Consider the following 6000-nt stretch of genomic DNA (forward strand, 5'->3'; position numbering starts at 1 on the left):
TTAACTTCCTGAGAAATCTCCATTCTCTTCTCCATAGTGATTGTACCAATTTACATTCCCACCAGCAGTGTAGCTAGTATAGTTTCACACGCTCTCTCCAGCATTTATTTGTAGACTTTTTGATGATGGCTATTTTGACTGGAGTGAAGTGATACCTCATTGCAGTTTTTATTTCCATTTCTCTAATAAATAGCAATGTTGAGCATCTTTTCAACTGCCTTCTGACCATCTATCGATATATGTCTTCTTTGGAGAAATGTCTATTTAAGTCTTCAGCTCATTTTTTGGTTGAGTTGTTTGTTTTTGATAATGAATTGTATGAGCTATTTGTATGTTTTGGAAATTTAGCCCTTAACAGTCACATTGTGAATATTTTCTCCCATTCTGTAGGTTGACTTTTTGTTTTGTTTATGATTTCCTTTGCGTGCAAAAGTTTACAAGTTTGATTAGGTCCCGTTTGTTTATTTTTGCTTTTATTTCTTTTGCTTTGGGAGACTGACCTAAGAAAACATCGCTATGATTTATGTCAGAGAATATTTTGCCAATGTTTTCTTCTAGGAGGGAACTATTCTTTATGAGAGTCAGCAGAAGCCACTGAGTCCTATTCAGTGATGAGAGTGACAGAGCCTAAGCTGAAAAATTAAACACTGATGAACTAGTTTAACAACCACTGAGGATGGAGTTACAAGAAGTGACATGAGAGACAGGCTCATTGCCCCAGCAGTGGATTGTATAATATTTTTTCCTTTCTCCAGAGTTTGGGGTGAGCTCTTCAGACCGAAACACTTAGTGTCAGACTTTCTTGTTGTTGTTCAATTGTGTCTGACTGTTTGCAACCCCACGGACTGCAGCATGCCAGGCTTCCCTGTCCTTCACCATCTCCTGGAGTTTGCTCAAACTCATGTCCGTTGAGTTGGTGATACCATCCCACTATCTCATCTTTTGTTGTCTCCTTCTGCTCCTGCCTTCAATCTTTCCCAGCATCAGGATCTTTTCCAATGAGTCAGCTCTCCTCATCAGGTAGCCAAAGTATTAGAGCTTCAACTTCAGCATCAGTCCTTCCAATGAAGTGTCAGACTACAAGTTACCTTTAAGTTTCCCCAGGATAAGATTCCTTAGCTTAACTTAGAACAGTAAGAACTAACATAGTCTCTCTTATTCTGTGCTCTTTTTCCTTCTCTAGGATATTTAGACTCCTCATTCTTCTTCCTGGCCAGTGCTGGACCCTGATGTTCTTCCCTGGCTATAACAGTTATGATACTTTTGGTTTACAAGTTTAAAAAGAACCAGTTTACACTAAATGACACAGGAAATGTATTGGCTATAGTCAACTAGTTCAGAGATTCAGCCTTTAGGTATGGTTTGATCAGGGTGTTGGCTATGTCTCACTGGGTTGGTTTTATCTGGGTTGGTTTTATGGGGTGTCAACTTGGCTAAGTTTAGTTGCATTTTCCAATATTCTGTTTCCTGTTAAGGTGGATCATAAAGTACAGCTTCAGGCAAGATTTAGAGGGCAGAAAGGAAGCAGCATCCATTTTTGTTTTCCTCACTCAGAAGCCCAGAGAATTGGGGCAGACACACGGAGTTAAGAAAGTCATTGGAAACCCTATTTCACAATCACATGATCTTTCACTGGTTCTGAAGCTTGGTGAGAGTGGCTGGGCTCAGAGGAGTTACAGCCTTGGTTACACGTCTAAGAAACTGCAAACATGGGCCCCCAGTCCAGGTTCCCTCTTCCCTCTGGCTGATCTTCTGTTGGAACCCTTATTGTTTGTTTGATCTGAAAATGAGCAGGCCATCCAATTAACTTAAAGATGTTCTAATAATGTTGCACTTCATGCTTGGGCTCAGGTTCGGGATTTCAAGCCCTTCCTTCCTAGGATATTCTTGACTCCTTAAAAGATTGAACTCACTTCTTCTAAGACATTTCTGCACCCCTAGTTTCATTGTGAGAAGTGTGCTGTGTCAGGTGAGGAGAGTCCTCATTAGACCTTTTCCCTGGGTGTAGTGTCTCCTCCTACCTTATTTGCATAACCGAGAGAGCCTTCTAAGTGGCTCTTCTCAGAGCGAAAAAGGCAGAGTGCTTTGCTGGTTCACTTTGGCAGAGATGAGTCCCTAGCTGCTCTTGTGAAAGAATTAAATTTCTGCCTTAAGAGCAACCCCTTATACCTGAACTGACTGTATGTCTTTATGAGATTATCTGATATTGATCACCCTGTAGATGCCCATGAAGCTGCCCCTGGGATCTCAGACTCAGCCTAGAGCCCATTTCATGTCCAAGTGAATCAGTGGAGTGATGTTTATTCAATAAGGACAGGCTTCTATTGAGTTCAATTGTACTGAGGAAGACATAGGGACGAGGTAAGCTTGGGAGGATGGACAGGATTTTGAGGAAGGAGTAGAGCCTGGGAAGGGAGAGATGCCATAAATAAAGGCCTGGGGGTGAGCCCAGAGAGAATTTCATCCCTGGGGGAGGTGATGAGTCTGGGAGTGGAGGCCTGAGGTTTGTCCTACCACTTTCTGTATGGCTTCAGTCATGGGCACTGTTGTGCCCTGTCCAATACAAAACAAATCTGAATTTGCAAGTAAGGAGAAAACATTATTCGACTAATCGTTTATGAGGCAAAGAATAAGAATGTGAAAGTCTTGTGTCTGCCTTGTCAAAGGTAAAACAAGGGGACATTTGGTGACACTTACCTAAGTCACATGGGGACAAGTGGTTTCTTTGCAGTATTCTGTTTCCTGGGACACAAAAGGGTGGGGGGATTTCTTTCTTTCTTTTTTTAAATGGATAATTAATACTCTACTTAATCATCCTATTGATGAGCTCTCAATATCATGTGATTATAAGCAATGTTTATATTTGTGTAGAGCATGCGTGCGTGCTCAGTAATGTCTGATTCTTTGCAACTCCATGGACTGTAGCCTGCCAGGCTCCTCCATCCATGAGATTCTCCAGGCAAGAATACTGGAGTGGGTTGCCATTTCCTCCCCCAGGGGATCTTCCCATCCCAAATATTGAACCTGCATTTCCTGAACCTCCTGAATACCACTTGGGAAGCCCGTTTATATCTGTATCCATGTAGAAATATTTCTATAAACTTAATTATTAAAGTGAAATTGCTGTTTTAAAGAGATTGTACATTTAACTTGATTTTTTATTTTTGTAAATCTTTAATTGGAGGATAATTGCTTTATGATGTTGCATTTGTTTTCTCCCATATATCAAAGCCAATCAGTCATAAGTATATACATCCCCTCCCTCTTGAACCTTCCTCCCACTTTCCCCCATTCCAGCCCTCTAGGTCTTCACAGAGAGCTGGGCTGGGTTCCCTGCGCTATACAGCAGTTCCTACTGGCTATGTATTCTACACATGGTAGTGTATATCTGGCTATGCTACTCTCTCAGTTCATCTCACCCTCTCCTTCTGGGGATGGGAAGCAGTGGAGGCATGGTTTCTTAATCTTCACTGTTTTCCAAAATCACGAGGCACAGGTCGAGTTCAGCATTATCCCCAGATTCTGAGGGATCCTTTTCACCAGCGTGAAAGCACCAGTGTGCTTTGTTGCTGACTGCTCACTTCTTCGACCTTTTTCAGAGGATTGCCTGGGGTACAGAAGCCTGTGAGGGTGGGCATGGGGTTCTATCCCAGAGGTGCCTGGGAGTATATGTCCCCTGCTCCTCCCTGAGGCCCATAGCTAGCGACTGAATGGTATGCACGTACAAAAGCCCAGATCCTATACTTGAAACTGGATGTGGTCTTGGTTGGTGCTGTTCAGTCGCTCACTCGTGTCCAACACTTTGTGATCCCATGGACTGCACACACAAGGCTTCCCTGTCCTTCACTATCTCCCAAAATTTTCTCAAACTCATGACCATTGAAAGTTCAGTTCAGTTCAGTCGCTCAGTCGTGTCCGACTCTTTGCGACCCCATGAATCGCAGCACACCAGGCCTCCCTGTCCAGCACCAACTCCCGGAGTTCACTCAGACCCATGTCCATCGAGTCGATGATGCCATCCAATCATCTCATCCTCTGTTGTCCCCTTCTCCTCCTGCCCTCAATCTTTCCCAGCATCAGGGTCTTTTCCAATAAGTCAGCTCTTCGCATGAGGTGGCCAAAGTATTGGAGTTTCAGCTTCAGCATCAGTCCTTCCAATGAACACTCAGGACTGATCTCCTTTAGAATGGACTGGTTGGATCTCCTTGCAGTCCAAGGGACTCTCAAGAGTCTTCTCCAACACCACAGTTCAAAAGCATCAATTCTTTGGCACTTAGATTTCTTTATAGTCCAACTCTCACATCCATACATGACCACTGGAAAAACCATAGCCTTGCCTGGACAGACCTTGAAGTTAGTGATGCTATCTTACCATCTCATCCTCTGTCGCCCCCTTCTCCTCCTGCTCTCAGTCTTCCCCAGCAACACAGTCTTTTCCAGTGAGTTGGCTCTTCGCATCAGGTGGCCAAAATATTGGAGCTTCATTGTCAGAATCAGTCCTTCCAGTGAATATTCAGGATTGATTTCCTTCAGGATTTGACTGGTTTGATCTCCTTGCAGTCCAAGGGACTCTTAAGAGTCTCCTCTAGCACCACAGTTAGAAAGCATCAATTCTCCGGCACTCAGCTTTCTTTATGGTCCAACTCTCACATCGTATATGACTACTAAAAAAACCATAGCTTAAGTAGTGTCTTTGCTTTTTAATATGCTGTCTATGTTTGTCATAGTTTTCCTCCCAAGGAGCAAGTGTATTTTAATTTCATGGCTGCAGTCACCGTCTGCAGTGATTTTAGAGCCCAAGAAAATAAAATCTGTCACTGTTTCCTCTGTTCCCCCTTCTATCTGCCATGAAGTGATGGGACCAGATTCCATGATTTTGATTATTTGAATGTTGAGTTTTAAGGATGTGATCTAGGGGTAGTAATACCCTGAAGTTCCCTGCAGCATCAGGCTGAGGTTCACCAGAAATTATACTTTTGCTCTTTCCTCTTCTGTTCTGCTCATCCCATACCCTTACCAATTTTTCTCATAGCACCTTTTATATATGCATTAAAATTTTTTTGATGTGGTTTATAGCATGAGGGTTTTTTTGTATTTTTCATACACTTATTTATGTTTGTAAAAAATGAAAGACAGTAATTGTATATTCAGTGAATAATTTTTCCACTTTTGGGTAATACTGAACATCTAAGAGATTCTCTTTTTTTCTCATTTCTAAAAATTTATTTATTTTTAACTGGAGGACAATTACTCCATACCAACATGAATCAGCAGAGGTTTTCTATAACACAGGAGCGTTAAGAATGTGCTGTGCTGTTAACACGAAAATAAACTCAAAATGGATTAAAGATCTAAATGTAAGACCAGAAACTATAAAACTCCTAGAGGAGAACGTAGGCAAAACACTCTCCGACATAAATCACAGCAGGACCCTCTATGATCCACCTCCCAGAATTCTGGAAATAAAAGCAAAAATAAACAAATGGGATCTAATTAAAATTAAACGCTTCTGCACAACAAAGGAAAATATAAGCAAGGTCAAAAGACAGCCTTCTGTATGGGAGAAAACAATAGCAAATGAAACAACTGACAAACAACTAATCTCAAAAATATACAAGCAACTTATGCAGCTCAATTCCAGAAAAATAAACGACCCAATCAAAAAATGGGCCAAAGAACTAAATAGACATTTCTCCAAAGAAGACATATGGATGGCTAACAAATACATGAGAAGATGCTCAACATCACTCATTATTAGAGAAATGCAAATCAAAACCACAATGAGGTACCACTTCACACCAGTCAGAATGTCTGCGATCCAAAAATGTGCAAGCAATAAATGCTGGAGAGGGTGTGGAGGAAAGGGAACCCTCCTACACTGTTGGTGGGAATGCAAACTAGTACAGCCACTATGGAAAACAGTGTGGAGATTCCTTAAAAAATTGCAAATAGAACTGCCATATGACCCAGCAATCCCACTGCTGGGCATACACACCGAGG

This window comes from Capricornis sumatraensis, chromosome 15 (genome assembly GCF_032405125.1).
Source record: "Capricornis sumatraensis isolate serow.1 chromosome 15, serow.2, whole genome shotgun sequence".
Lineage (NCBI taxonomy): Eukaryota > Metazoa > Chordata > Mammalia > Artiodactyla > Bovidae > Capricornis > Capricornis sumatraensis.